This window comes from Acinonyx jubatus, chromosome B3 (genome assembly GCF_027475565.1).
Source record: "Acinonyx jubatus isolate Ajub_Pintada_27869175 chromosome B3, VMU_Ajub_asm_v1.0, whole genome shotgun sequence".
NCBI classification, from domain to species: domain Eukaryota; kingdom Metazoa; phylum Chordata; class Mammalia; order Carnivora; family Felidae; genus Acinonyx; species Acinonyx jubatus.
The window spans coordinates 129,400,663-129,423,226 of record NC_069386.1 but is presented as its reverse complement, the minus strand read 5'-3'; the positions used below and the strand labels follow the sequence as shown (position 1 = coordinate 129,423,226).

Below are 22,564 nucleotides of genomic sequence, written 5' to 3'. Positions count from 1 at the left end.
ATCCACTCCTTTATTCAGTGAATATCTACTGCATGTTTTCTTGGTGCCCAGCACCGTTCCGGGCTTGGGGGTGCAGGGACGGGGGAGCAACAAAAAGTCTCTGCCCTCCTGAAACTTACCACCAGGCCAGACCTCTCAGCCTCTCTTGTAGACTCAGGTCAACTTCCTCTGCATTGTAGAAATCTTTTTCAGATCCACATTTGACAAGTATAGGAGTTTAAGCAAGTTTTTAAAGATTATTTATTTATTTTGAGAGAGAGAGAGAGAGAGAGAGAGAGAAGGGGCAGAGAGAGAATCCCAAACAAGTTCTGGGCTGTCAGCATAGAGCCCGACACAGGGCTCTACCTCATGAACCATGAGATCACGACCTGAGCCGTAACCAGGAGTCGGACGCTTAACCGGCTGAGACTCCCGGGCGCCTCAGTTTTATAATAAGGATGAAGATGAGGCCATTCTAATGTTACCTTGCTTTGTGAAAAAAAAAAATGTTTAGTCTGATAATTTTGTAGGGAATGAGTGTCGATCCTGCTGGAGGCAGCAATATTCTGTTAGAGAATTCAGTGATTTCGTCGAGGGCCTCGGAACTGCCTAGTTTGCACTGAACTTTTCTTAAGAATCTGTGTTCATCGGGACTGTGTGGCTTGTGCACGTATCACTGGGAAGTGGGGAGAGTGTGACTCTCCCCCAGGGTGACGACATGTAAATTATCTCCGAGGAACCGCGAGGCCAACATGTTAGGTACTTAAATTCTCTCTCTCTCTCTCATTCTCTCTCTCTGGCAGATGGGAACTTCTTGCTACACGTGATTTCCAAAGTGTCTACATTTACATATCTTCTGAATAGGGGGAAATTGGGGCTTGGGTTGGTTATGAGCCTGGCAATCTCTTCACTACATCTGGGATGCCGGGGCAGACTGAGGCCAACAGAGGGTCAAGGATGCCAGCCTGGGTCACGAAGGCTTAAGGAGACAGCAGCTGGTTGGACAGGCTGGGTGTCCACTCTGAATCCCGGGGGGCCGCAGGAATCCTACCTGGGGTTTGAGGTAGGGTCGCAGTGAGGCCACACTTGTAGTCCTGGGATTCTCGGCTGAGTGGCTGGGAGGGACCTGGAGGAGCCAGCCTGCCAGCAGTTACCAGAAGCTTCTGTTCTGCTTTAAACCGGTTCTAGCGACTGAAGGAACCCTGCCTGGTGGTGCTGATGAGGGGAACGGGGGCCATGCTGCTGCTGGCGATGAGGCAGATGTGATGAGGAGCTGTGTAAGAGCCCACATTTGTCCTCCAGCTCTGCCATCCCCCCCCCCAGCCGCTGACCTACCTCTCCGTTCCTATGCTTCCCCACCTGAGATCCAGAAATGATGATAGTGCCCATCCCCTAGGGCCTGTGGGACTTAAATGAGACAGTGAGCACAAAGGACGAACACAGTGCCAGGCACGCAGGAGACTCGTACACGATGATGACAAGGGTACTGGGCCTGCGCGCTTCCCAAGGGTTTGCTCTGCGTCCGGGCGCGGTACTCAGTGCTTAAGGTACACGCTGTAATTTATTCTTCACAGCAGCCTGAGTCACTTTGCTTGTTTTTCCAGTTCATGTCCTCATGTTGGGCCTAATGACCTGGGGACTCATGGCTTCCGAAGAATCTGCACATAGTGAGGGCTCCAGATCTTTTTGTTTTGTTCTGTTTTGTAGATAATGGCTTTATGGAGACATCATTTACATAACAACATTTACCCATCTAAAATGTACAATTCAGTGTTTTTTTTTTTTAAAAAAAACGATATTCACAGGGCTGCGCCACCATTACCACCATCTGATTTTGGAAGATTTCATGACTCCCAAAGGAAGCCCTGGACCCATTAGCAGTCACCTCCAATTACCCCCCATTCTCTCCCCGTCCTAAGCAACCACAATCTACTTTCTGTCTCCATGGATATGTGTATTTTGGACATGACATATAAATGGAATCGTATAACATGTGGCTTTTTGTGACTGGCTTCTTTCACTTAGCACAATGTTTCCAAGATTCACTCATTTTCCAGCATCTGTATCTACGTCTGATTGAAGACACGGGCAATCATCTGAGACGGGTAGGGTCAGCTCCATTGTGGAGGCGAGGACACCAAAGCTGCGAATGTGTGTGTAACTGCTCATGACCACCCCACTTGAAAGTGCTTGAGTTGGGGCTTGCTTCCAGGTCTGTGTTGGCTCCAAGGCCATTTGCTGGCCTCTGATGGGGCCTCTGTATCATGCTGAGTGTCAGGTCCAGGTAGAGGGCGTGTCCTGCTAGGTGAGGGTTACCTGGGCCTCAGGCCTGTCCCCTCTTCCTCGCTGTGGCCGAAGGAGTCCCTGCTCACAGGACTCTGATGGTCTCCATCTACCTCCTGGAGGAGGGTCTGGTTTCATGGGTGCACACTCACGGGTGGCTCTGTGACTTGCATTGGCCAGTCTAGTTCTTTTATCCATTTCTCAAGGGTTATGGCATGAACTGTGAAAGTGGTGGAGGTCAAAATGAAGCCAGAAATATACTTTCTGTGTTCAAAGCCCAGAAGTCCACTCACCCGATGTAATGGAGGAACCCTTGTCTTTCTTGCCTCGTCTGTAACAGTAGATTGTTACACACTTTTCCCCCTCCCGGCCCCAGGAGTTTTCCTGAGACATGAGTTTGGAGTGCACATTCCTCAGCTGCTGTGACAGCGTCGGGGCCAGTGGGCATAGGTGTTCGTGGAAGGGAAGACCGAGCAGCAGCTGGCTCTTGGGCAGGGATGTGCGTCTTCGGCGTATGTTCCTTGGGGACCTACCTAGTCAGTGATGGTGAGTCAGCACATCCTATGAAGGGCTAGATTCCCCTTGTTTTCCAAAAACGGCTTCTGTCCTGCTATTCTCTCACATGCTATTTGAGGGGAAGGGGCCCATTTGATCACTAAGAATGCAACTCAGCTTTCCATCTTGCTTCTGCCAAAGAAGGAAAATGACCTTACGTACTATCTCCAGGTTCCTCTGGAAACGTCATTAAACCTTATTTTGACTTAAAAGTAGTAGTGGGAATTGGTCTATGAATTAAGCTGAAAGTACATGAAGACCCCAGGACTTAGGTGATGGTTATGCTCTTGTTTTGTAGATTTCTCACAGAAGTGGCCCATTCCGGGTCTTGGTTTACGTGAGACTTTCAGCATCAGCCCTGTATGATGTACCAGGCATGCCAGAGCCCATCCGTATCCCTTTACTCTTACCCCTTCAGGGCAAACTGGCTGACTTCCAATTGCCATTTCTTGCATCTTCTGCCATTTTCTGGACATTGCTGACTTTGAAGGCTCCGCGGAAGGCAGAAAGTGCAGGGAAATTAGCACACCCCAAGAGCACCCCTCAACCAGTGACTGATGGTGGATGGTGTATGAATACCCCAGTTCCCCCAGCCTTGGGTCGGATAACTCAGGAATATGTTTTGAGTCTTAGTTTCTTAGTTTCTCTTAACGGGAAGAATTCCATTCTTCCACAGTGAAAGCAAGCTTGATATTGCACCTTTTGCTGGTTTTCTTGGCTGCTTTCCAATCCCTCTCTCTCTTCGCCACCCCCCTACCAGTGCTTTCTTCACCTCCCAAACAACTACTGGTGCTGAGGTCCTTATCTTAGGATCAGCTTCTGGGGGAAACCACATGAAGACATACGGTAAATCTTCACCTTTCCCTTGCTTCTCTGCCTCATTCCCCACCCAGCTAGCTTTAAGACGATAGGGCACAGTGCTCCCAGATGTTCCCCAGGCAGGCTAGTGGCTCTTAGGGGATACTATCCGCAGCTAATCAGCAGCTTTCTCTGCAACACATCTTCAGCACAAATCCTGGTGCTGATGAGTAATCTGTAAAGCATGAAAAGAGAGGTTAAGGCTTGATGAGACTCATCTCATCCTCATCAAACCATTCTGTCTCCATAATTCTCCTTCTCAGAAGATGGCAAAATGGAGTACAGTTGATTCTCATTATCTGCAGAGGTCATGTTCTGTAAAGTCTCCTCGGGTACCGAGTTAGTGAATACCGGACCATTGCTTCTAGAGTTAGGCTCTTGCAAGTTGCTGGTCACCACCTTTTCATCAACCGATCGATACATAACCTTGTTTTACGTGTGCTTCTGTTTAAAGACATTTTATTTGACGTGTATTGTCGACTCATTAACACTGAACCCACGGCAACAGCACCGTAGCTCATGCCTGCTGGATGCTTACCTAGCACATAGTTTCTCCATAAGGCAAGCACAGCCTTGCACTTAGGAACACTAGAAAGCACTTCAGCACTGTGCTTGAGTGCTATTTTAAACGGTGAAATGACCAGCAGAAAGCCAAAATATGTGAAAAACATGGCACTAAACAGACCACGAAAAGGACACCTGCTTACAATACCAGAGCCACAACAAGAAGGCAGAGCAGAGCGTTGGCTTTGTCTGACCTCGGCTGGGAGCATGTGCATCGGACGACAAAAGCGTTTCGCTGCTCTGCACATGTCCACAAGTGACCGCGAAAGTTCCGTGAGTGTTGTTTTTGGGTTACAAATACATTTTAGCAAGTAGGAGAATGGGCAGATGTGGAATCGGCGAATAAGGGCCAACTGCCTTTTTCACCCCAGCACATGAGGACTTTCTTTCACTTACACGTGTGCCAGGCTCCGTGATGGATTCTGGGATGTTAATTAGATGTTCCCTGCCCTTGAGGAGTTTCCATTCGGGTGGTACAGGGGAGTTAAAACTATGACACCGGATGAATTAAAAACTCCAAAAGAGAAACAGTTCAGTGGGCATGTGAAGGAAGAAATTCAGAGTAACCCAGGACAGAATCCTCAGTGCGGGGAGAGTTTTAGAGAGGTCTTGAGAGACATTTTGAGCATTTCCTACATCACTGAGAAAAAAGGAAGTAATTGGTCAGAACTACCTCCTGTCCCCGCCCCCCCCCCCAACTCTGCCAGACTACCTGTATCTGGACCCACTGCCCTGCCTTTATTCCTCAGTGGATGAAGTGCGTCCACTCCTGTCCAAGGCCAATCCTCCATGTACGCTGGGGACCCCACCACTGATGCTCTGTTGGTCTCCTCCCTTCTCTCGAACCATCACCCTCTCCCCCTCTACTTGAATATTCCCACGAGTGTGTGAGTGTGCTTCAGAATCTCCCAGCATCCCCTTGGCCCACATCCACTGCGGCCACCAGCTAATTCCTTTCCGCCCTTCACAGCATAATGGTGGGGAAGAGTTGTCTGGAGTCAGGGTCCCCACCTTCCCACCCCACCTCCTTTCTCAGCCACCACCGCTTCACAAGGGCTGCTCTGACTGAGGTCACCAGTGGCCGTTGCCTTCCCCTTTCTGTTCTTGTATCTTAAGTATCAATTAGGATGCTTTAGCTGCATGTGGCACAGTGTCCCGTTCAAAGAAGCCACAGGGGTGGCTTAGGCAGTTAAGTGTCTGGCTCTTGATTTCGGCTCAAGTCATGATCCCAGGGTTGTGGGATTGAGCCCCCTGTCGGACTCTGTGCTGGGTGTGGAGCCTGCTTAAGAGTCTCTCTCTCCCTTTACCGCTTACTCTCTCTCTGTCTCTAAAGCAAAAACAAAAAGCAAAACAAAACAAAGAAGCTTAAACACTAAGGACGTTTATGGTTAAGAGAGTTATCTTCTCACTGAATAGGGGGTTGCCAAGGTGGCTCAGCTGTTTTGTAATGCCATCGAGGACCCAGGTGTGTCCAGCTTTCTGCCCTGCCTTCCTTCCTCATGTTGGCAAATGCTCCCCACATGGTGGAAAGAGGGCTGCAGAAGCTCCAGCAGGTCTTATGTCATCCAAATGCAGGGAGGAAAGTGAAGTGAGCTTCTCCTTATATTTCTCTTTTCATCATGGAGGACTCCCCCCACCCAGGAGCCGCACAGCATACTTCTCCTTGCAACAACCCCTAAACCAATCAGCATCAAAGGGCAACAGTGTTATCATTATTGGCTCGGACCAATTAAGAATTATCTCCTGAGTTTGTGACTGGGGCCCACCTTTAAACATGCTGCCGTTTAACCAACATATGGGTGAAATTGGGAGTGTTAGCAAGGAGGGGAGAGGGGCCAATGTGAAAACACCGGGAAGCACCTGCTGCATCTTCCTTGACACCTTGAGGTCTTTTTAATAGCTGAACACTTTCTCCTCCTTGAAGTATGTCTGTCACTTGCTTTGTGACATTATTTCCTCGGGGTTTTCCTTCAGTTTTCATGGCCGCTCCTCACTCTCCGGTTGGCCGTTTCCCTGGTGCTCTCCTTCCAATGGCAGAATGCCCACGCCCTTGGACTTGAGGTCTTTCTGATCTCTGTGGTTCTCCCTGGGTGAGGTCAGCAGCCCTTTGTACCTCCCAGGTGTATCTCTAGATTTGCACATCTACCTGCGCCCTTGATGTTCCTACCCACCCGTCTAATGGCCCTCTCCAGCTCCAGACCCTGAAGCAGGACTGTGGACTCCCCTCCCAAACCTGCTCCTCCCTGAGATTTCCTTTTCTCCACAAACAGCACCACCGTGGATACTGTTGCTCAAACAAAAAATCTAGGCGTGATGCATGGATGAGTCCTTTCTTTCCTGCCCCTTGACGCTTCAATCCCTTCATCAATAAGTCATGCCAACTGTGACCTCTAAAACATGCCCAGGATATGCTCCTGCCACTCTGGTTTAACACATCCTCCTAGCTGACACAGCCTTTTTACTGCTTTCCTTCCTGTTCTCCGTAATCCATTCCCCACAGGGCAGCCAAAGTGATCTTTAAATGCGTATATCACATCCTGTCATACCCAGAGCTTACAATTTTCGAATAGTGCCCCTTTGCCCTTGGCATTAACTCTCAGCTCCTGTTGCTGGCTCCCAAAGCTCCCTGTGAGGGCTGTGTTTCCTCCTCTCCAAACCTCATCTAGAGTCTAGCCCTCTCTAGGTGTTTTTCTCTTCCCTGAATAAACCAACCCCTCTTTATCCTAGGCCCTCTGTGGGACCCGTTTTCCCCTCCTGAAATTCTCTCCCACTGGATCTTCATGTGACTGGTTCCTCCTCACCTCTGACACCTCAGCCCAAACATCACCTCCTCAGAGATGCTTCTCTGTACACCCACTCGTGCAGATCACGCTCTGTCAGCACACTTGTCATTGTCACTCACTGAAAATGTTCTTTCCTATTTATTAATTTAGTAGGCTGAAACGAAATTAGTAAAGCAAAAACACGAAGATGACCTCTCCATGAAGTCAAGGGAGAAGAGAGTTAAAAAAAAATTTTTTTTTAATGTTTATTTATTTTTGAGCACGAGAGAGACAGAGGGCAAGCGGTGGGGGGGGGGGGGGGGGGCGGGGGCGGACAGAGAGAGAAGGAGACACAGAATCCGAAGCAGGCTCCAGGCTCTGAGCTGTCAGCACAGAGCCTGATGTGGAGCCTGAACTCATACACCGTGAGATCATGACCTGAGCTGGTGTCAGACGCTTAGCCCACTGAGGTGTCCCAAGGATAGGAGAGAGTTTTAAGAAGGGGACCTTACCTGGGAAGGTTAAATGCTCTGCAAAGACTCAAGAAGATCACGATCATGATATGATAAGGACAGTGACAACTCATGTTTATTGTTGCTATTCATTAACCCTGAGCTGGGAGGGTGGCAGGCATTTTGCAAACATTGTCTTATTTCACCCTGACACTTTGTCTGTTGTCAGGGAATGCCACGATTCCCATTTTACAGAGGAGAACATTGAGGCTTAGGGAGCTCAGGTGCAGTGCCTGGTACCTGGTAGCTTTCAATTAACATTTCCCATGGGAATGAATGAATTTTACCAAGGTCCTGGAGCTTGTGAATGGTACGGTTGAGTGTCTGACCTGGGTCTGAGTAAAACCCAAGTCCATGTTCATAACAACTGGACTATATTTCCTTAGATGATGATCGAAATACTGAATTATCTCTTAACAGATTGAGAAAGAGGAGTATAATATAGGATAGGTGATTTCTTATTTATTTCAAAACCATGATATAAGTAAAATTAATTTTGAGACCAAAATCCTTCTGAATTTTGGGTTCCATCAAATCTTTGGAAAGGATAGATGAGTTCTGTAAAAGCGTTAGGGATGAACCCAGATCGAGTGATTTCTTTATTAGTTGGTATACTCCGAGGATGAATTCTAATGATAAATCCAGGTCCATTGTGCAGGAACATTGTTAAAACTTGGACTTTGGGATGAGTGCAGTGAGAATCCCATATGGATGATGCTGCAGGTGAGCTATCCTGAACCATGTTCATGTTGGACACCCTGGTAGAGCACCCGGTGTTAGACGTTTTCTGGATGTGTTGGTTTTGACTTGTCCCATTATGAGACACGTGTTTCGTACTTGTGTGCTCAGCACTCTTGTGGGCTGACAGAGACTTCACACGACATCAAGGACATAGTCTTTGCCCTTGCTGAGTTCTTGCTGAGTTCACATTCTGATCAGGGTGATGAAACGCACATGTGGATGAAAGCAAGGTCGCAGGTAAAGCCTGTTAATGGAGGAGATGAAGAATGTGTAGTACGAGATGGATTGGAATAAGAAATAGAAGGAGCGCATGGATTTGAGCTTCCATTAGCAGGGGGAGGAATGTGCACGGACCGGGAAAAGGAATGGGGAGGGAGAATGGTCTAAGCACAGGCAAGACAGTGCACATTTGCAAGCTTTGCCCGAGGGGCAGAAAGGGTGGAGTCCCCCTGCCCAGGAACCAGAGGAAGGCTTCGGAAGAGGATTAGAGAAGTAAGAGCGGTCAGTGGAGGAAGTGAGATGCGGCTGGTTGTGGGGAGCTACTTAGGGTTTTCCAGACCTGATGTGACACGAAGGGATGTTTGGAAGGGACGGATCTTTCAGTGGAGGGTCGGGCATTTGGGAGCAAACCAGCTCAAACCTGAAATGCTAGTTTGGGCAAGGTTTCCTCTGCCACCTTTGCTTTAGAATTTTTGTGGCCATATTGAAATATCACCTGTGACACTAGTTACTTAATTTGCATTTTTTCATTAAGTTGATTCCGCTGTTAAAAACTTAAATAGGGGCACCTGGGTGGCTCAGTCAGTTGCGCCTCTGACTCTTGATTTTGACTCAGGTCATGGTCCCAGGGTGGGGGGGATGAAGCCCTGTGTCGGGCTCCTCCCTGAGTGCGGAGCCTGCCTGGGATATTCTCCCCCTCTCGCTGTCTCTCAAGTAACAAAAAAATAAAAACAAAAACTTAAATAAATTTAGTTTTGCCGTGAGCAATATCTGCCACTGTTTAGTTGATATTTTTTCTTTAGATTGCCGCCTTGTATTAAAAACTTAAATGGGGGCGCCTGGGTGGCTCAGTCGGTTGAGTGTCCGACTTTGGCTCAGGTCACGATCTCACGGTCCGTGAGTTCGAGCCCCGTGTCGGGCTCTGGGCTGATGGCTCAGAGCCTGGAGCCTGCTTCCGATTCTGTGTCTCCCTCTCTCTCTGCTCCTCCCCCGTTCATGCTCTGTCTCTCTCTGTCTCAAAAATAAATAAACGTTAAAAAAAAATTAAAAAAAAATAAAAATAAAAACTTAAATGAATTTAGCCTTACCCTAAAGCAATGGTACCTATGAAATCGTAGGTATTCTACACTACTTCCATTTTCCCGGGTGCTCGTGAAGATGAACCCATGGCCATTAAAAAATGCCTCATCTGTGTGTCACCTAATGCCATCTATGTACCACCAGTGGTTCCTGTACTACACTCTTGGGAACACTCAGAGCACTGTTAGAGCTCTCTGGTTGTGACATGATGAATTGAGCAAATGGGTTCAGCTGCATTTATTAGATACTTACTATGTGCAAACCACTGTGCCGGAGGAGATGGAAATAGGAATTATATGCAATCTTTGCTCTTAATGGATTTGGAGCAAGGCAGTGAGGGAATGGCACACCAATAAGACGGTGAGGTGTAGGCTTGATGAGGCCCATCCCAACTGTCAAAGTAGCTTCCGTTATGCCATCTGACATCAGCTCTGTCCTGGGCAGCTGAGTGACTTCCATCTACGGAACCAGGGCTGGTAAGCTCTCCCGAGGTCCAGTTTACTTCAGCAGGTACCTGTCACATACTGCATGATGCCTGTGCAGATATGATGGAGAGGACAGTGTTTCAGTGAGTGATAAGCCAGAGAATGAAGGACGAAGGGGTGGTGGCGGGTGCAGAATGGGGTGAGGACCTCAAGAGCGATGCAGTGAGTGTATGCTCAGGGCTTAGGAGAGGATGAGTTCATAGCCAGCTCTTGGTGGGGTTGGTGGGGGGGTGCGGCTCTGGAATCTCTGGCATTTGACATGGATTTTGAAGGATGATGTAAAAGGCAGAGATGGAGAGGGTGCGACAGAGGCAAAGGCATCCGCAAGGCACCAAAGAGGGAAACTGAGGCACTTGTTTGGAAGAAGAGCGAGTCTCCAGTTGTTCTGTGGGAAATGTGGGGAGATGAAGGTGGAAAAGAAGGCCGGGGTCTTGTGGGCACCCTGGACTCTGGGTTGAGCACAGATTTATTTCCGGAGTCAATGAAGAGACTTTGAAGGCTATGATGTGTGATGTGTTGCACTTTATGAAACCGCTAATGGATATGAATCCACATCCAGTAGATGCAAGCTGGGGACTCTCAGGAAGAAACTGTAGTAACCTGGGTGATGAATAATGAGATCCCGAATGGTCACGTGACAGAGGTCTGGGCTGGAGGGACCAATGAGGGAGTGAAGAAGAAAGATCTAAACAGAGAGGTCAGTGGAGAGGTCTGGGAACCGACCAGCCACCAGCACAGCGGGGTCAGTCCTTTGTCTCGAATTACAGGTGGGGAGAGTGGTGTCATCCACGAGGTATGGAATACTGGGGAGCATTGTGTGTGGGGGGAACAAGATAATGTTTGCAGTTCTAGTATATGTGGGTGAGGGGGGAGAAGGCATCTTAGAGGTAATTTTTTTGCTGGGACAGAACAGAAGCAGTCCATGCTCTGTCAATTCCTTCTATTTTGTTTTTAAGCATACACCAAGATAAATGGCTGTATAATTTCCGTGGGGATTTGCATGCTCGAGAGGCATTTAGGTTGCACTGAAAATGGACATTATTGCTCTTGACTTGTACAAGGGTACCATGTCCTGGGAAATTGGACTCCCATATTTTGTGAAAAGTCATTCGAGTCACTCGTTTTTACCCACAGTCCTTTCCCCTGCAACATCCCTGTATTGAGGGATGCTTACGTAACGGGATTCTTCCATTCCAGCTCCTTGTTTCCCGCCTGAAGTGGACGTGACATCCAGCAGCTGTGGATGCAATTCTGCTTCTACACAGAGAGAAGTCTAATGTGAAATGATTTAAGCAAACAGCAGATGAAGGCTTAAAAAGGGCAGGGTCTGAAATTTGACTTTCCACTGCAGAGCAAAGAGAAGGGTGGACCTCTGATGCTGGTGGCACCTGTCACCTGGAAATTTTCCTGGAGCACCATCTAAATTTGTGACTCTCCAAAATCCATTTGTTTTCATTTAGTCTCTGCTTGAATAGTTCTTGTTTGTTTATTTTATGGAATGCCTGACTCTGTAGTATCTGAGGTGAAATGCACCACTTTCAATTGCAATGAATAGGCCAGAGCGGCTCTTGGGAGCCGCTCTGGGCAGGAAGTGGAGGTGAATTCTTCTAATGAGAACTTCTTTTGGGACTGTGACTCACTCGCCTGGGTCCCCGTCACCATGTAGGGATTGGTTGAGTTCCAGCAAATCTGGAGCCAATTTAGTGCTACAAAAGAAAGGAGAAGGGTCTGTTAAATGGATCTGCGTTCCCAGTTATCAAAGACGCCAGCACTGTCTCCTAGCTAATAGGAACCCAAAGCGTGCCCTGCGGATGCTGCCAGATGTTTCTGAAGAGGCACCTTAGATTTTATAGTCCCAGAAACCGCACACTTAAAAATAGCATCAGACTGGCTATTAGGTAGACACTAAGCTTTTGGAAATCTATCACTGTTATCTGGCCTTCCATGTTGCTGAAGAGGCAGCAAACTTACAAAATGGTCAGAGCGACCTTTATTATTTTTTTTTAATGAATGTAAGTGGAAGCTTTGTGAAGTGATGCATTTAACTTGTAGCTTGATTTCCCCCTTGCATCAAATTTTCTTTTTAAATGATGGAACCCGGTTATAATGTGCCTGTTAGGAAATGTATTCACTCATGTGTATATATTTATTCATTTGACAAATATTTTTTTTTTTTTTACCGTCTGCCAGGCTCTGTGCAGGACTCTTGCAAATAAGGATCAGAACTGTGTTTTGCTCTTAACCGTTTCTCCAAGGCAAATGTTCTCTTGTACCGCATTAATTCGAAGATGCATTATTTTCCTTACATTCCTGAAATCACAAGGTGTCTTACTACCAACGATAGGCAGTCAGTTAGCTGGCAATGTTAATTTTTTAGAAATATGTAAAATAATGATGCATTTTGTAGGTGATGTATTATATTTTGTAGGCGATGTGTGCACAACGTTATTGTTGGTACCATGCTTTGACAATATCATGGCCCCATTTGGAGTTCAGTACTAATGTTAAGCTTCTAATTTTAGGCACGGAGGTTGGTCCAGGGATGCCAGAACGCAGATGCCCAGATGTCCAGATTAGGAGAAAAGTCAGAAGATGGACGGAGGGCCAGTGGTTCAAGCCACATAGGCAGTAATAGCACGGTGGACAGAAATCCTCCAGTGCCTCACGTCTCTGTGTCTTCTGTCCCTCTCTGGTCTGCTACATAAATTCAGGCAGTGTGACTCTGACAGACATCAGGACAGAGTGGGAGGAATGAGAAATGAATGGCAGGGCTGCGGCATGGGAGACGGGAGAGTGACGTCAGTGTGTGTACCTGGTGATAAAGTGAACAACAAAGTTAGCATGATAGCAGCATCTATTTATTGAGTGTCCTACCATTGCCCATTTCAAAAACGCCATTTTTCAGCTTTATTGATTTATTCATAACTGACCAATAAAATGGTAACATGTTTAAATTGTAAAATATTTAAGGTGTGCAACGTGGTGACATGACATCCGTATACGCTGTGGAAAGATTTCCACCGCTGAGTTGTGTGACATCCATCACCTCACATATTTACACCCCCCTCCCCCCCCATGAGAACACTTAAGTTCTACTTTCTTAGTAAGTTTCAGTTGTGCAATACAGTAGGATCAACTGCCGTCACCATGTTATATGTTAGAGCCTCAGACTTTATTTATCTTACAACCTTTTGCTAGCCTCTCCCTATTTCCTTCTGCCTCTGCTCTGACAACCACCATTCTACTCTGTTTGGAGTTTGATTTTTTTTTTTTTTTAAGATCCCACATATAAGTGATACTACGCAGTATTTCTCCTTCTCTGTCTGGCTTATTTCACTTAGCACAGTGCTTTCCAGTTTCATCCATGTGGTTGTAAATGGCAGAATATCCTTATTTCTTTATTTTTTTTATTTTTAAGAGGGGGGGCATGGGGGAGGGGCAGAGAGAGAAGGAGACAAAGGGTCTGAAGCTGGCTCTGTGCTGAGAGCAGAGAGCCCGATGCAGGGCTCAAACTCATGAACCATGAGATCTTGACCTGAGCTGAAGTCAGACGCTTAACCGACTGAGCCACCCAGGTGCCCCAGAATATCCTGCTTTTTAAAGGCTGAATAGTATTTCATTGTATGTGTCTATATATCCATGTATCTGTATCTATATAAATCACATTTTCTTTATCCGTTTACCCATGGAGGGGCATTCAGATTGTTTTCCTCCCATGGCTATTGTCAATAATGCTGCAGTGAACATGAGAGTGCAGATAATCTGTTCAAAATAGTGGTTTCATTTCCTTCGGAGATAATACCCAGAGGTGGGTGGGATTGCTGGATCATATCGTAGTTCTATCTTTACTTTCTTGGGGAATGTCCAAACTATTTTCCAAGGCGACTACACCAATTTACATTCCCACCAGCAGTACACAAGGGCTCCCTTTTCTCTACATCCTCAACAGCATTTGTAATCTGCTGTCTTTTTGATAACATTCTAACAGCGTAAGGTGATATCTTGTGGGTTTTTTTTTTTTCAATTTTTTTTTCAACGTTTATTTATTTTTGGGACAGAGAGAGACAGAGCATGAACGGGGGAGGGGCAGAGAGAGAGGGAGACACAGAATCGGAAACAGGCTCCAGGCTCTGAGCCATCAGCCCAGAGCCCGACGCGGGGCTCGAACTCACGGACCGCGAGATCGTGACCTGGCTGAAGTCGGACGCTCAACCGACTGCGCCACCCAGGCGCCCCGATATCTTGTGGTTTTGAGTCAAAGATGCTACTTAAAAAAAATCCTGCAAGATAAGTATTCATTGAGCATCATTATTGCCCTTGTTTTTTGTGTGAACCCGGGGCTCAGAGAGGGTAAGTAATTTGCCCAGTGTCATATAGTTAATAAGTGATAGGAACAGGATTCAGCTTTGGTCCATGGGTCATCAAAGTCCACTCCATTTTCAACATCCTGCAGGGCATCCCAAAGCCTCAGAACATGCAGGGAATTTGTGTCCAATCGGGAGAGGTCACAGAAGCCAACCAGGGTCAGAGCAGTACATGGAAAATTACATAGCATCAGAATCCAAAATTCTGGTGGCAGAATTCCACCAATGTCTTAAGTAATGTCCTCGTGTGCTGTAACCAAGGTGCATGGACTGGATAGACAAAGTTGGGAGGCGGCAGAGGCTCCCAGACCCAGGGGAGTGTCTGGCAGCTTGGTGACTTATGTGCTGAGGTTCAAGAATTTATTACTTTACTGTAATCAGACCCCCACAGAACAGAAGTGCTGTTGTAGCTAAGATTCTAGAAATCAGGAATGGGTGTTTTAATAAAGCCCATGATCCCAAGAGCAGCTTGCTGTAGGGGTGAGCTCACAGTCTATAGTTGGGAGTTGATGAATAATTTTAATTATGTTGCTAATATCTGTGGGGATGTTCTGCCTTCAATGGATTCCGTTTAGATTTTGATCTTGTGGATATCTCAAGGAAATTTAAAATGTTTGGTTTATTATTTAGAATCACTGTGTTATTTTTCTTAGACCTATTGGATAGACAAGAGGAATTTTATATATTATAAGGAAGAGTCCTAGCTTTCAAACACCAAAGGTGGCTATTCAAATCTGGGAACTAGGAAGAGGTCTAAGTTGATCACCTAATAAGCCTTTCTGATTTGTTCTTGTGAGGGTAATAGAACAAAGTAGATTTTTATTAATTTAGAGGAAATATCTCCCTTAAATGGTGAGAACAATCGTCTTTCTAATGAGGCATGTAACACAATCACTATCACCCTTGTCATCACTATCTCTGTCATCGGTAATCATTTATTAAGTTCCTAACTATTCTGCCTTGTGTGAGGTGTCTTGCAAAGAGGCTTGGTCCCTGTCTTTTCGAGTTTCCAATGTAAGAGCAAACAGATGAAGAAACCCATATGAGAAATCCATTGAAGAGAGTTAGAGTATTCTGAATTAGAATAGTAATGAAAAGCGCAGTGAGGAATTGTAACCTGTATCAGCGTATTAATGGTGACTGTATTTAAATTCTTTCTAAAGGCAGAGAGCAACATTGTTAAGACACCAAGAGAAGGAGCAGTGTTGGGGCAGTGTCCTTGAAGTTGCACGTTAATTGTAGGAGGAGAAGGAGAAAGCTGGTAATTTTTCAGGTCAGGAATTGATGCTAATGGCAACGATGCTGCTGTGATTGGTGCCCCAAAGCCCAATCAGAACCTCTTTGGGCCTTTGCCCAGTACAGGTCGGAGGCCATTTGTAAGTCTGGATTGATGGAGACATGAGCCTAATGGGCCTAAACACAGTCACTGGATCAGCCAATGTATCTGTTAGGATGATTTCTGTTGCCGACGACAGAAAACCTGGTCCAAATGGGATCCAGCCCCAAAGGGGATTGTTGGTTCTCATAACTGAGCAGCCTAGGCAGAGCGCCATCTCGGGCTCAGATGATGCATCCAGGATTGGATATTTCTTCTTTTGTCCATTCTGCATCGCTCTGTTCCTGGACACCCCCCTACCTGGTGGTCCTACCTGAAGGCTGCCAGCAGCTCTGGGGTCCGTCCTTCTGGATTCACATCCTTCAGGACGCAGTAAGCTACATTGTCTAAGGCTCAAACAGAAGTCTTGCAATGAAATTCTCTTAGTCCTGATTGGCTTGTCCGAGGTCAGTTACTCATCCTTTAGCCAATCATGGTGGGAGGTGGGGATCAAATGCGCAGATTGGCTTAGCCTGGGCCATGTGCTTCACTCATGAAGTCTCTGCTGGTCAGTGATGTTCAGCACAAGGGCTGAGATTGGGCGGGAGTGGTTTCCCTAAATAGAATCAGGCTGTTGCCCCAACGGGGCTGGTCGTGAGAGCGTGGATGGGGCAGGGAGAGAGGGCAGATAAGACTGGAAGCAGGGATGCCATTTGGGAAGTTACTGAGGTACAGGCAAGGAATCGCAGCAGCTTAGGTAAGAGGCGAGACAGTGGAGACACGGACGCCTGAAGCATTTTTTTTTTTTTTTAATGCCGTGTAATTGGTTAATTAAATGGGCTGGATTTTATTGGGAATGCAAACAGAAAAATGGCTTTATTTCTCTTCACCCGTGACTTTCACATTTGTTCTGTTAGGCCAACCCTGAATCATATCCCAGCAGTATCCTATAGCCTTTCCAAGCGTTTCTCAAATAAAATAAAAATAGAAATAAGAATAATTATTTTCAAGTATTCTAAACTCCAGTTTAATATAAACCCAAGTACCATCCTCTCATCTATGTAAAAGCTCTCCTTTCCCCGTAGTTCAAGCCTGGGCTGAGACACCACAGACCAGCAATGGAAAAGAGAAGCCTTGTTTGTTCTCTTTCTCTCTGGGTCCAAACGCCTTCCCTGCTTGCTTTGCAACTTCTGGCTCCTCCGGAGTCAGGTGGCAGGGAGAGGGACGAGGAGGAGGCCAAAATGTTCTACTTAGCTGATGTCCTTCATGGTTCTCTGTAGCCTTACAGGCATCCAAGAGCTTTTGTGGGTTCTTGGAGACCCCCTGTGAAGATCTTCAGGCTTTCCCACAGCATGAGTGATGCCCTCCCTGGCTGGTCCCTTATGATGCCCCCTCAGCCTCTGCCCGAGTACATCCTGGGCTATTTATTTATTTATTTATTTATTTATTTATTTTGCCCAAATAGATCCACTTTGGGGGGCAGGGCTTTTAGTGAAGGCTCTAACCGAGCTATCCCCTCGTCGCACCTCTGTGTCCATTTGGCCCATGAGAAATCATCATGTATCTCTGTGCTGCCCAGCTTGGGAGGAGCGAGCCACTCCTCTGCTGCCCTCTGTCCTCAACGAGGCCAAAGTGTGGGGCCTTGTGTCTGATTTTCCCCGGGCTGTCTTCATTGCGCCCTTCCAGGGAGCACCCCCTGTGCGTACTCTGGAGTTAGGCAGTTAATGCAGCAGACCTGATTGCTAGTGAATGTCTCACACTCTAATCTGGAACGGCGCAAGGCAGGCCTGTGAAGTGTGCAGCTCAGCCAGCCCGCAGCTGAGGGTGTGAGGTGCCGGGACCCTCTTCTGCCAACCACTCTCATCTCTCTGAGCACTTCTCTGGCTGCTTCTCTGCTGCTGTGCTCCCCAGTGCTGTGTTTTCTCTAAGAAACGCCTTTTCCCCAGTGAATTCTCTTACATGGGCTGGGAGCAGCAGGTGGTTTCTGAACCAGTTGGACCTCAACTTAGCAATTTCTGCCTAAATAAAGGCTCAGTTTTCCGCCCTGGGGTGTCAGTATAAATCCCGAGGGAACAGGAAAAGCCCCACTTCACGTGGCATTGTGGGAGAGAAACCCTGTCGTCAAATGAAACCTCGCAGGACAGTCCAATGTATAAAGCAGACAGAGAGGGCGACACATGGTGGGTGAGGTGGGGAGCAAGGGCTGGTACAACAGGCTCGCTCCTGGGCACGGCTTGAAAATCACTGTGCCTGGGAAAGCCAGCCGTGGTGCCTATGGCGAGGAGAGGCTCTCACTCTTTAGGGCTCTGCCCGGTTTGCCTTGTTCGTGACTTTTAGGTGAAAACGACAGTTTGTGCAAGTCGTGTGGGAATGAAAATAGTCTTGGTGCTGCCCACTTCCGCTGCAGACGGACCACTGGCCAGGCCGAGATGATGGGCTCCTTTTTAGTGCATAGTTATGCCGGCTCACCTGCGTCCTGGTCTCCTGACACTGACCTAGAAGCTTCCACACACACCTGCTTTGCGGATGCCTTTTTTCTGTGAATGAAAAGATCTGCCTCTGAAAATAGCAGCGGCACAACCTGCCGAAATAATTCTGTCACTTTCTTGTGGTCCTGTAGCTTACGGCTTTGTTCCTTGCAGGAAAACCGGCAAGAATTTTCTACAAAGGTTTTTTTTCTGTAAAGGTTTCCTTCTTCACACACAGTGCTTTGCAGGTCAGTGCTACTGCATCTGTTTTTCTGGGTGTGGGGCAAACTACCTAATTTCCCTGGGCCTCGGTTTCTCCATCTGTAAAATTGGGGCAAGAATGAAACCTCCGCCCTGGACTGGACATAATGCGATTGTGTGTGAAACATACGCAGCCCCTGGCACGGGGCCAGCAGCCAGGACATGTCACTGATGGTGCTGCTGTCCTGTCGCTGTAACAAACTACCTTAAACTGGACGGCTTAAAACAAAACGAATTTCCTACCGTATTGCTCTGTAGGTCGGATTTCAGAATTGGCTTTGTGGGGCTAAAATCAAGGGGTCAGCAAGGCTGCACTCCTTCTGGAAGTTTTAAGGGAGCACCCTCTCCCTGCCCTCTCCAGCTTCTTGGCTCATGGCCACACCACTCTGACCTTTGCTCTCATCCTCACATCTCCTTCTCTGCCTCTGCCCGCCTCCCCCACCCAATTTATTAGGACCCCTGTGATTATATTGGGTCCATTCAGATAATCCAGAATAATCTCTTCATGCCACATCCTTAACTTACTCGCATTTGCCATGTCCCTTTGTCACATAAGGTGATATTTTTACAGGTCCCAGGGATTAGGGTGTGGACAGTCTTAGGGAACATTATTCTGCCTACCACACTGATTATCTTAAAAATTAAGTATCCACAGTGTGCCGGACCCTTTGCTTTGGGCTGGGCATAAACAATGAATAAGATACCATGCTTATACCAAAATAGATAAATGATAATCATGGCAGGTGACACTTACCCTTCACTGTATGCCAGGTGTTATGCTAGGCACCTTAGGGAATTATCTTCAAGTGTCAGCGTAGCATTAAGGGGAAGGTTTTATTCCCATTTTGAGGATAAGGATAATGAAGTTCAGGAAGCTTAAGTACTTTTTCCAAAAGTCACACAGCTAGTGACATGAGCCCAGGTCTGTCTGATCCTCAGCTCTACAATTAATTACTGGATTATATATTGCCCCTGGAAGGGTAGATGGGTGTGCCTCTGGCTCTTTTCCTAACAGAGGTGGACAAGTAGCTGCAATTCAGGACCCAGGGCAGAGCTCCCATGGGAGGCCAATGCTACGTCCCAATCATGGTCCAAAGCTGCAAGTTCATGGCCCTGATCGTTGGGCAGATATGTTGCTTGCCTTCAGGAGAATCTAATAACATGCGTTCATCTTCCCACCGAACTGATCCTTCCCAAGACCATTTATCACTGTGCTAATGGGGTCCTGCTTCAAGCTGAGGCAGTGTGTGAATAGCAGAGCCCAGTGAAGTTCCTCTCTAGTGATGAATATAGAAACCACCTGGTGATTTTAAAGGGCAAAAAGAAGGTACATTCAAGTGAATCTGAGGGAAGCATTTGAATAGTAAAGGCCACGTTGTTCTTGATCTTTGCCGGAATTTCCTTCAGTGGGAATGGAACTTTTACATGAAGGGCACAGGTAGGGGGACGGTTGGCCTCCAGACTGTGTGGTGTTTTAATGAGGCTGACCCAGCTGCTGGGCGCTAGGATGACCCACAGCAGCTTACCCAGGCCATGTAGGACGGGGAAAAGAGGAAGAAGTTTCCAGAGGGTCTACCCAGGGTCTAGGATGGGGCTGAAGTGTGCAGGTAAGTAAGTGGTGCCTCCCCTGCTCTGAGCAGAAGTGGTAGCAAGGAACTTTCCTGGATTCTTTCCTGCTGAAGGGGCAGGCTGTTTGGGGTAGGGTTTGCATTTTCACATTTTCGTTTTCTCCAGAGACAGCTTCTCTCTCTCAACCCCTTTGCCTACACCCCTGAGCTTCGAAGACATTGCATTTTAGACACGTTCACAGACTGGCTAGCAGAAAGGTGTTTGTTATATTGGGGAAGATATAGTAAGGGTGTCCATACATTCTGACTGTTTAAGACAGTAATTATTTTGAAGTCATTATTTTTTGAAGTAATTATTTTTCAATAATGATGACTGATTAAATGCATCCTATGTGGGATTAAATGTTTGGCTATTTGTAAGACTATGTCTGTAAAATCCACAAATCAGAACAACTCGATGCTGTGGCTGGCTTTCCCTCTTCTTTTCCTCTCTCTCTCTCTCTCTCTCTCTCTCTCTCCCCACCCCCCCCCCCCCCCGCTCCTGCTCTTCCCTCCTCCCCCCACCCTTTCTTTCACTATCTATAGAAGGACTTTGGAATAGAAACTGGGCTCAGAACTTGTGATGGAAAGTTGAATAAGTACAAGTCCCTGACTGCCAGGGATTTGTGTCCAGTAAAGGGATTCGTTCATTTTATCCAACAGATCTTTGTTGAGCATCTGTGATGTAGCAGGCACCCATCTAGGTGCTGAGATACAGCGATGAACAAAATACACTAAATCTGATACTCCAGATGTCTAGATTCCAGTGGGGATGACACACAGTAAACGAGCAAATAAGTATAGAAGGTGATTTCAGCGGGGCGCCTGAGTGGCTCAGTTGGTTGGGCATCCAACCTCAGCTCAGGTCGTGATCTCACGGCTCATGGGTTCAAGCCTCAAGTCAGGCTTTGTGTGGACAGCTCAGAGCCTGGAGCCTGTTTCAGATTCTGCGTCTCCCTCTTTCTCTGCTCCTCCCCCATTCTCTCTCTTAAAAATAGATAAACATTAAAAGGTTTGCTTTAAAAAAAAAAAGATGATTTCAGCTCATGATACAGTTTCAGCTGTGAACAAAACAAAGTCAGGCAAGGGGGCTGAAGAGTGACTGCAGGGGGCTGGCTTTTCTGCAGTGGGGTGGGAGGCAACGGGGGCCTCTTTGAGGAGGTGACATGGAACAGAGTGCTGAGTGTTGACAAGGAGCTGCCCTGCAAGGATCTGGGCAAACATGTCCCAGCCAGAGGAAACAGCAAATGCGAAGTCCCAGAGGTGGGAGCTAACTTGGAAACACTGGAAGACCAGTGTGGCTGGAGGGTATTTATGGGGAGCTAAGGATGGAGAGGCAGGCGGTGGCCAAAACTGGGAGAACTATGAAAGGGACTTTGGGTGCTCTTTGGAGCGTAATGGGAATCCTCTGGAGGCAAGGGAGTGTAGGGTCGACTTTACATTTTAGAAAGCAGTCAAGCCGGCTCCTGCTTGGTGAATGGGCTGGCTGGGCGGGACACCCTGGTGCAGCTCTGGTGCTTGGACGAAGAGAGGGAGGGACGTGGACCCGGTGGGGGTGGGGACAAGTGGTGGAAGTCAGTATCCACTTGGAAGAGTTTGGCTGGATTGGCTGACGCAACCAGGGCGGAGCAGAACCACCATTAACTCTGGACTTTTCTGCTGAGCTCCTGGGGGAAGGAAGGGCAGTGCCACTGAGATGGGGAATTCTGGGGAAGAGGCACTCTCAGGGTATGCGTGTGGGTGAAAACAAGATTCTTCTTTTAAGTCATGTCCGTGTTAAGTTTGAGAGGCTAATTGGACATCTAGGTGGAGAAATTGGGTAGACTGTTTAAATCCACAAGTGCTGGGGAAAAGGTCAGTGCTGGGGATGAAGATGTGGAAATCATCCGTCAGAGGCACAAGGAGCAAAACAAAATGTGGGAGGTGTACTCGTGGCTTTAGAAGGACGTCATTCTTGCTCTAGAAAACATGGCGATCTAAATTATGTCAACAGTGAGTGTTGCCTGTGCCAAGCACCGTGCTAACTGCTTCACACAGATGCTGTTTGGCAGGGCCCGCACCTTGGAAAGCAGCCCTACTGCGCTGTGGAAGATGACCCATCCTGGGACCAGATCGCTGGATTCAGATCCCAGCCCTGCCTCTCGCTGGGGGTGTGTGTGTCCTTGAGCAAGTTAATTTAGTCCTGTGCTTTGTTGGCTCATCTGTAAAAGAGGGTAATACTAGTACCTACTTCACAGAGTTATTTGGATATTTACATGAGTTAATACCTGTGAAGTACCTGGAATAGAGCGCGGTACCTAATAAGCAGTCAATACATGATAGCGATTTTATTTATTTATTTATTTATTTATTTATTTATTTATTTCCGAGTTTTTATTGAAATTCCAGTTAGTTAACCTACAGTGTAATATTAGCTCCGGTGATTCAGCACTTATATGCAATAATGGTGTTCATCACTATAAATGCCTTCCTTAGTACCCATCACCCATTTACCACCCCCCCCCCCACCAA

At 47.2% G+C, this 22,564-nt stretch overlaps 1 protein-coding gene and 1 long non-coding RNA gene across 3 annotated transcripts in view; both read left to right on the top strand.

Annotated features, from left to right (window-relative positions):
- Positions 1-22,564, top strand: part of KCNK10 (potassium two pore domain channel subfamily K member 10) — a 128,584-nt gene that overhangs the window by 17,987 nt on the left and 88,033 nt on the right. The window lies entirely within an intron of this gene.
- On the top strand, positions 13,447-14,298 carry LOC128316096 (uncharacterized). The gene is made up of 2 exons (XR_008299586.1): positions 13,447-14,027; positions 14,268-14,298. It is a non-coding gene; the product is annotated as an uncharacterized LOC128316096 (long non-coding RNA).